The following is a 10906-nucleotide window of genomic DNA, read 5'->3' on the forward strand; positions in this document are numbered from 1 at the left end:
TACCTGAGCAGATCGCCGCTCGCTAACATGTATTTTTTTTTTTCGAAAAAAAAAAACTTCGCGCCGGCTAATCGATCATTGTACGCTTATTGCACGTCCCAACTATTGTCCCGTCACTTTCCTCGTATACCATATTATATTTTAATAATATGTATACCCGCACTAGTATAGGTAGCCGGTCGTGTGATCAACATGTATATTTGTGTATGTGTTTGTGCGCATGTGAGAGAGTGGCTGTGTGTGTGTTTGTATGTATGCGAGTTTGTTGTTTTGCCAAAATGCGATGCGATTTAATAATAATGTACTACTACTACTACTACTACTATTACTACTACTATACTACTACTACTTTTAGTAATCAAAAAAAAAAAACCTAATGTATTAAGCTTTGTAATAATAAACAAAATATGTCATAACCATTATTTTCAACAATAAAAACAAATCACTTAAGAAAAATGCATACTCAATAAAATAACAATCTATACATAAAATGATTATATACGGTGTATACATGGGTACGTAATAATATTATAATGGTAGTGATGATGTATCACCGTGGGCTACTTCATCGACTACTATTAATATACACGAATTTCGAGTGTTAAATACATATTTTACAATAATATATGATAATGTATACCGCTCGAAACGACTGTACAATATAATAATAATAATAAAAATAATAATAATAATAATACCTACAGCACCTACGTATATAATACGATATTGTGCACGTGAGTTTTACCTACCAATATTATTGGCTGGTGTACACCACTCGTATCTGGTCGCTCTACTGCTGAAAACAAACATTATTATTGTTATTAATTACATTGACGAACTGCGTGTCCGTCGTCTAATAATATGTGCGCAGTACGCAGTGCTTCATTGTTTGGTAATGTCTCGTTCTCAAATATTTGGTATATTATTTTGGTATTTTTAAATCCGTCTATACCGAGGTAAATCATCGGTATTGTTTTGTGTGAGCATGTGTACAGCAATATTAATATGTAATGATATGTTCATGTACCTATGTACATATATTATATTATAATATAGTGGCTGTAATAATAATGATAATTTCAATGCAACAAATAATATTATATACCGAAAGCGTTTTTTGAAAAAACGCTCTTGATTTATCCTTCCAATTTAAACTTACACGCAATTGTGAAGCACGAGTATAATAAATGGCATAAGGTATGATATAAAATATAGACTTCAACAGTCCTAATAAAATAATAATCGTAACGATCATCTCACCCACACTGTAATAAAAAATTAACAATTAAAGGGGGTTACAAGGAAAAGCGATAATAGTAAAAAAAATTAGTATACAATTGTATCAGCTTGCCGTTTGTTTCCGAACTAATTTATATAATGTGAATCGAGTTGGGAAATAAAGATCACGGTCAGTGATATAATACAGGTTTAAATTATATTCCTATGATGGTGTATTTAAATTTACCTCTATTACTATAAAACTGTAATATTGAACATTTTAGGAATATAAAATATAATAAAATAAAATAATGATTTATATAATATAATAATATGATAAAAAGTAAATATATATTGTAATATAGTACATTTTTTTGACTGTTATCATTTATCCCCGTAGCCCTTCAATTGTTATCACCGAGAAGATTCGGAACAGCAGATTTATTTGTTCGGAATTTAAGCTTAACAAGTTTTCGCAATAAATTTTAACATTTAACAAATTTTGGGATGATTTTCGATCCGACGAGAATCGTTCTTTGAATTAGATTTTAAATACTAAAATCAATTTTGGAAACATCACTATTGATTGTTCAGTTATAACTAAACATGGATTTCAATTCTCATTAAACTTTCTAAGTGCCAATGTTCTAAAGAGACACTTGAAAAAAAGTTGAGGTCCTTTTGTAAAGAAGACTGTGACTGTGACTATATTGTTATACAGTTTATCATATCCGATAATATTAATATATCGAGTTTTTATTATAATCCATCACATACATTATAATAAACAATAGGCATTTTATTATAAAACTTACTGCAGGTAAGCAATTGGATTAGAGTGAATATTTATTTGGACAGTATCTGCTTGAACTGAAGATTGTTTTTGAAAGGTAAGTATTAATTATCTTACTATTAATAAACCATTATAATGGACGAAACTCAATTCCATATTTTGTGAGACACAATAAAACATTAATTGGAAAAAAATTAATGTTCGTTTATAAATTATAATTTAAGGTTGATAAAAAAAATTAATCAGTTTAATGCTCACAAATTAAATTAAATTAATTTGTTGTAGTAAATTATTTTGTAGTTTAAATTAAATCGTTTTATTCCATTCGCTTATAATTTTATAATTTGCAATCAATTCTTAGGCTGACACTTCCTAGAAATGTTTGTATGCGCTATTATAGATATTGCCGATATTGGTACTATTAAAATGGTGAGCATAAATACTATTATAGGTTAGGTACCGGCATTTAAAATCTTTTTAGGAAAACAGAATAATTGCGTTTCTAAATTATGAGTATAAATTAGTTAATAAACGTACAAAAACTTGTAGAATTCACATGGGTATCGTGTTTAATGGCATCAGTGAACACTAATAAATTACATTAACAATTTTTTTTTTTGTTTTTCTACCCTCCTAATAATAAGTGTCAGTATTAAAATTTTAACAGTGTTTATGGAGATTAACTCGTTTGCGAATAATTTAGTTTGTTAATATGAAATATCTACCGGTGTCTGGTTATATGTGGAATTTTGTAAATGACACACAATTAACCACTTAGTAGTTGAAGAAGAAAAAAGTTACTTGCATAAAACCTGCAAAGTATGTAAATAGGTCTTGCTAAAAGTTGGTATGCATGTTTTTACTGAAGCGTTATTAAAATTTAAAAATCAATAAATTGTATAGATGTCAAATATAATTATTCTAATAGCCATTAAATTTAATTTTTATTGAACTACTCACTGATTTTAATTTGAAAAAAGACAATCACAACGGTAAATCTAATGAATATCCGTAATTAAATATAGTCCAAATCGAAAAAAAAAATAGATATACAGGTTATATAATTTCATTTGCATTGTTTTAACACACCAGCATCTTTTTTTATGGGTCATGTGGGCCATTTAATTTAGCAATAACTTTGAAAAAATAATTTTAACCGTAATGAACATTGTTTTTTATTTATCTAACGATCAAAGTTATCGCCCTATCGCCCCACCTAAATCTTACTAAAATGAATGGCACGTGCATAAATGATATTATATAAGGTGTCATATAATATAAAACAATTAATAAATACAATATAAAATTATAGTACATATTAAAATGTCATCATATTAAATTATTTTTAAGAAGTATTAAAGTATTATTATAGGTACACCCGTATACCCGATTAGTTGTCACTAGTATAGTCACTTGGCAGTTGGTTATCAACATTTTTATTCGGTATAATTTATTGCTTAAGGCCACTGAGGCCAGCATTTAAATAAAATATACTATTCGGACTTCTTTCATCATATTAATACTAATTATACTATCTATTCGAGAAGTACCTACGCCTTGGTGAGTTTCCGTGTCAAAAACGACGAGAGATATTCATGTACCAACGATTACAATTGGTATTTAGAAGATAGGTGCAATTAATTACACTAAATATGTGCAAAGCGTATTCGATTCACGTGTACGACCATCCGTCTTTAAGTGCTACAATAGGTCACTCTTTAGGTCCCACTTGATTTATTTCGACGGCGGTACAATCGATTGATTTTCTAACCGCAAAGTCTGTTCATGAAATCGTAATACATAATATATTTTATACGTGTGACACATCAACGGCCGAAAAGAAGACGCTCGGAATTCGATTGGCATCGAGGATATTTATAATAGATTTACATCGGGCGCTCTGGAGATCTCTTGAAACTCTTTAAATATCTAAAAATTTGGAATTCCGTAAGTGTGTACTGTGCGTAGTGAGAAATTGAAGCATTTATACAAGGCACACGGCCGATGGAGATTTGTTGGCAAAGAGTCTGAATGAATTTCACCAACCTTACCAGATTAGTTGTAACCACGTGTCCGTTCCAGGTTTTGTGCAGATGTTCACGGATAAGAACATACAATACCATTATAAAAGGTGGGTGGAAGATAAAGCAATTGTGAATAGTTTTCAAGTGGCGTGTGGAGTTTGACGGTGGCCTGACGATGCACCTGTCGTGCTCTATAATAATTGAGAAATTAACGAAAATTGAATTATTCCTAATGGATACCTCTTCATATAAATCGTTTAGCAACTGTTTAAACGATCTTCAAATTATATTAATATGATTTTTGGGGGTCTGTGTGAGGAGGGTCGACTGTCAGCTGCGATGTTGGACAAATAGCTTTCCCCGATTTTCGAACCCGTCGAATTGACCCTGTCTCGTAATATCGTGGTGCACTAAATTGTGTAATTTATTTTTAATCACTAGTTTTCGTTTGAAAAAAAAACAATGAGTACCTAGTAGTAATAACGATCAGAAAAAAATACTCGAAAGAGACTAATATTAGACGAGACATGTGAAAACGATTTCGGGAGAGATTTATTTTTTTAAACTGGTAATTGAATTGTAAAAAATAAAAATAGTGACTCAGCTCGAAGGATAAGTTTTTATCGTTTTGTAATTTTGTGCGCATAAATGAATTGTCACTATTGTTGTTAGTAATGAATATCTAAAATAAAACAATAAAAGTATAAACACAAACAGATGTGTCCATATTATTTTATATTAATTAAAAATCAAATACTTGCTTTTATCTATATAGATTATAAGAAAAAGGTGTTTCAAAATAAGCGTCACAAATATTTTTTACATTTATTTATCAGTGCGTCGTATTTTTAAATTTTAAATTATAATTGTGCATTTTCACAAAGATTTGAGTATTATACAACAAATGTACCAGTACACCACATAATATGGTACATGTATACATTATTACACACGTCATGTAGGTATTTTACCGAATTGTCCGAATTTATACTTATGCTTATACTTATTACCTGATCATGTTCTAATAACCAAAGATTTGACATTTGAACGTTAGGTAAATCATGGGTCATATTGTCATACCTTTAAGTACATTCATATACTGTGTGGGGCGTTGTGAGTGCTAGTCGACTTGCAGCAATCTCTACATTGTATCTGAGTAGAGAAATTATTATAATATTGTAAAATATATATTGTTGTCTGTTATTAATCACTCTCTAGGCATTGTTTTTAACAATGTTTGGATAGTTATTGTGAATGTGAATTTGTAGCTTTTAGCTAATGCAACAAAGTCCAAATTGTTTTAGAGTGAGTGGGGGGGGGGGGAGAGTGCGACCCTTTCGTGGTCGCGGGAGGGAAAACATATAGGTACCTGCCCTCCGGATAGACGGAGAACCTAACACGTAAACTTAACCTTGTTCATTTAAGTAACNATATATTGGTATCTTTTGTTAACATAACATTATCTTATAAGTAAATAGTAATATAATTACTTATAGTATTATAAAATAAATACAAACAAAGGTGGGCAAGTGGGCACCATTCTGCTGTATATTAGCTTTCCTGCGGGACTGGAATACATATGTTACATTTTAATTCATTGATAATATTACATAACTATAATAAAATATACAAAACGATTCTGAACGAAGATTGTAGTCCGTCAGTAAAAAAAAATATCATACGAAATATTATATCAAATCATTTAATATGTATTTGTATTGCTATTAAAGTAATTTATTTTACTAATAGTAATACAGTAGGTTGATTACATATGTTCCATAAACATTGGATTTGAAAATGATATTGTGTAAAAAATGTGCTAATATAAAAATATACATTTTTTTATTATTACTTTATTATGTATTTTCTCTGACAATTTCATCTTAACTTATTGCTAACAGAATCACATTCTTTTGACATTTGGAAAATAATACAATATACATTAAATGCTTAAAGTAGTTACCAATATTTTGAAATTACAACAAAATGACTACAATCAATAAATCGCTATTCTTTGTTAAAATATTTAATATAATCCAAATTTGAACTTAAAATGACTACAAAAATACTCTATTTATATATTACCTTACATTTTTAGCGTCAGTATGAACTACATTTGAGAAAATGTGAATTGCATTTTTAATCCTTAGCTAAATCACTATATACCACAAAATGATTAACAATTTGTTTTATTTTGATACATCTTGTCAACATTTAAAATCCAAATATGTATACATTAAAATAACCATGCCCATCCATCAAAGATATTTATAATATGCTATAAGAATAACCTATAAGGAACCTCGTTTTACTTTGTCCAGCTTTTTTACGTAACAAGAGATGTTTAATTGACATTTTTAGAATATAAAATTTCAAATGTCCATAAATAACTAAAAAAACAACAAAATACAACGATTTTCGTTAATCTTCTAACCTTAATCGCTTATAAAATAATATTGACACAGTATTTTCGATATTTTTTAATAAGTTTATAAACAACACATTTTGTATCAGTATTTAAATAATAATACATGTACAATTAATCGTCTATTACAATACAATATTGTCTTTTAAAAGTGACAAGAATAGAAAAATAGAAATACTTTTTTTTAGAAATTTCCTTAGCCCCGTTTCATTCTACCCATATGAATACAATGAGTATGTATATATATTACATAGTATACACATATAACCTTTAACCATATTATCGAAACCCATTATTCTTACTACAAACAGTTGAAAGACGACTTGTTCAAGTTTTGACTATGATTTCTGATACCTAAACATTTGAGAAAAATTATTCAGCAATAATAATTAACAGCCAAAAAGGTGAGGGGAAGGTCTTCATATAAAAAAATAGAAGTTTGTTTGACCATGGACACTCTAAGTAATACAAAAAAATTCAAGAATGAATGGTTATTGAGTATATCGAAAAATTCGAAAAGTCAGAATTTTAATAATTTTAATATTAGGAGAAAACACGGGGGTTAACAATTAGCATGCTTGGTGATTCACTCCGTACATTGAAGTTACAAAAATCCAATTTTGAATAGCTGAATTATTGAAGGAAAGAATTGATGACTGGTGAGCATGCTTATTGGATCACCCTGTACATTACCTCTATGACTGTATTATATAATATTATATGTACGCGTATTGTGAACCAAAAACTACTCATGGCAATACAATACATTTTTTTCCGCTTCATCGACATATTTCAGATAACAATTTCTTTACAAATACCAGTGACTTTGCAATCCGTATGCATCCATAAATAAGGTAAAAAGGTGGTACAGTTTTTAAATGACATCTAGTCTGTGGTTAAGTAAAAAATGTAGAGGCAAACAGAACATTCCGCCATAGGAGTACAAATTATAACGGCAATAATAATGTTATAAAATATGTAGGGATTGTTTTTGGGTGGTTTTTACCTGAATCGCGCAGGCGCTGCGTGACGTTCACATAACTTCAAAATTACACTTCAATAGCTGCACACACCTGCTCGTGGACCATAATGTTATGGATTTCAGTAACTTGTAGTTCAACAACAATAGTTCCTCTAGTGTTTACTTGTCTCATTCGTTTCTCACCTCTCTCTCTCTTTTTTTTTTTTGGTATGTCAATAAAAGTAACCATACTATTGGTGAATGGTGGGACCCGGGTCCGATCTTGTGGTTTTATTACACTTTCAAGTGATGATTCGGATGTTGGTCTTTTTCGATATTATTATTATTATTATTTGGTGTTTGCAAAACCGTGTGATATTTTGAGTGAATTCCAATCGTTTCAACGATGGTTCGTTGATGATTTACTATAAATGATTAGTAATTAAACCATTTTAATATGAAAAATAATCAATTCATACATAATTATTTACGAGTGACGTTTCTCCGTCATTTTAAAATCAAACTTTGAGTAGGTATGAATTTGGCAAAAGTCTGAATATGGAATATTGCAGCGTATAATAGAATTTTGGCTAATACGCGTAAATGGTACATACTTTATGAGGTTACCTACTTATAGTTATAGATAATAATATATTATTAAATATTTAAAAAAATTCTATAACTAGTGTACATAAATAACGATGCAGTTAGATATATTGACAGAAAAAAAGTTTAATTGTGCACCTACCTGTCCACCTATATACTTATAATCACCTAATATTAATATTTTCTTTTACCAATTTATTGTATAATATCAGTCTTGCTTTAAAGTAAATGTGAACGAGTCGGTATCATAATTACTTCATTCATAAACATTGTATTATATAATTCTGATATTTTATCTTACAAAATATTAAAACATAATTTCTGTTGTTTTTAGAAAACGATAATACAAGCGCTTTTTCAAATTAAACTTAATATAATTATAATACTCAACTTAAATATATTTTAGTAGTTAATTTGAATTACTTTTTTCAATAACCATTAATAAATATAAACTAATAAACTATTTTGTATTCAATTTTTATACATTTTGATTACCTCTATAAGGCATTCATACTTTACAGAGGAAAGTTGAAGAAACAATTATCTCATTAGGCTCTAATATACAATAGGTATGTACTGTATGTATTACTTTTAAGAAAATTGTTGTACATTGAAGTTGTAATTTTTTATAAACATTTTAATCGATGAAAAATTATTGAATTCATACTGTTAGGACATTTTAATAACATTGCACGGATATTATGATAAACTCCGCTTGAGTTCAGGCACTCTTCCGGAAAGTTATAATCAATCGTTAATTGCAGCTGCAATGATATAATTGAAAAATATCATTATATCGTATCACAGGTTCAATCAACAATATTAAACATTTTATAGGATTAAATTAATGAAATATTATTATCATAATAATTGGTTTTTTCATATTATAGGTAAAAGGTGATACTTGTATGTAAATGTTTTTTTTTTTAACGTTTGGCATTAATTTTTTATAAGTAAATATTAATTAATTATAGAAACAAAAGGAGTAAACATGTGTTTACTCTTTAACCTTTGATATTATGTTGAGATAAGATTATAATAAAAATTGAGTTTTCGTGAGTACCTAGTGTCAGTAGGTAGGTACTTTTTTTTGTAGGTGTATTAATTATGATTGTAACCAGCTAAACGAATTATTATTTTTATGGAAATTTAAGAGTTTTAAGTCATGAAAAACGACCTTAAATGTATGCGTATTAAAGTATAAGGTATACCAATCTATTATTTTACATAATTAGGGCTACATAATATAAGCTTTCACAATAACAAACATCTCGCTTTAATTATAAGATATACAATGACAATTACATTTATCAAGCACACTTCTTAGGTATAATAATATCTAAGCGACTAATTATAATCGAAAACAACCATATGGTCTCCAACGCATGGGACGCTCATTAATGGTTTAAAATTGTAATGTGTCGTCTTACAGTATGTTTATTTTAATGTGAACCCGTCAATAGTTAATCTCTAGTCATTTAAATAATTCGGATTTTATTTGTTTTTAATACCCAGCTATTTGACGTTGTTAACTTATCGATTTTGATTATTTTAGTTCGTCCTTGAAGATTTTCAAAAACAGTATCCTATAATTATTATTATTACATTATTGGCGATATAGGTGTAATAGAGTTTGTTTTTTGAACTGGACTTTTAAATTTAAAATTGTTAATGTAACACGTTGATGAACAGATGAGTACACTTTAATTAAAACGTCAGTTTCCATCCAATATCGGCCGTGATTTTATGTTAGTTTAATATGCCATCAAAAAATTAAATCTGTATTACTTCAGCCGAAAACTAATTTTAATTACATAAATAACAAATTAAAAAATAATACGCTGACACACGAATGCTGTACTTACACAGTATATATTTTACTAATTTCGTTTTTGTAGTAAAATCTTCTGGGTACACACCTTTTTAATTTCTAATCTTAATTTCGAATAGATTACCTATGTATATATTTTGTTTGAATTCAACAGGTATAATATGCTGCAGTACAGGGAAAATAAACCCTAGATATTAGTAAATACCTATACTTTGTTAGGTATTACACTAATAAGCTATCTAACGTAGATAGTCTATTTGGATATATTACTAATATGTCCAAAATCTAGAATTCATATATCATGTCATTGTGTTAATACATACATAATCATTATTATCTATTAATTATTGGTATAACATTATAAATACCCGTATCACTTATGTATGGCATATTATGCAACTATTAGCTAGGTATCTATTTGGTAGCATACTTTATAAAATAACGACATGACAAAACAAACAATAAATTAAAATACGGCTAGTTCAACGCTATTACAATGTCCAGTTTAATACACCGAATATAAATTCGTATAACGTATTCTGAGACAAATTATTATACACACGTCATAGAGTTATAGGGAACATAAGTAATATATTATAATATATTATAATATTGAATGTTTTTTAAATGTTATAATTGAGATGAAATCGTTAAAATAACACTCATATATCGTGTCAAAGATGTATTTTACAGTTTCCGGACATTTTCTACTTTCGTATACACGCAGCAGGAGCTTAGAGATCCATGCTTTGTTCGAAGGTGACTGCTTTTAGCATTGCGTGAGGCTGCTGCTGTTGCAAAACAAAAATGTCAACATTTACATTGTTAAAGGAATAAATAAGTATATTTATACAATATTAAAATATTATTTGACATTATGATCATAAATTAATATGAATATGTCTGATTTTTTTTTCTTTTGATAATTTATATGTCACTGAATTTATACGCCGTGTTTTCGTTTAATTGAGTAACATGACTAATTTTTAGTTATTCAGTTGAGAAATCGTGAAAGTTTTAAATAATTTGTATTAATAATAATAAAGGC

Source organism: Myzus persicae, unplaced genomic scaffold (genome assembly GCF_001856785.1).
Source record: "Myzus persicae strain clone G006 unplaced genomic scaffold, MPER_G0061.0, whole genome shotgun sequence".
Taxonomy (NCBI): domain Eukaryota; kingdom Metazoa; phylum Arthropoda; class Insecta; order Hemiptera; family Aphididae; genus Myzus; species Myzus persicae.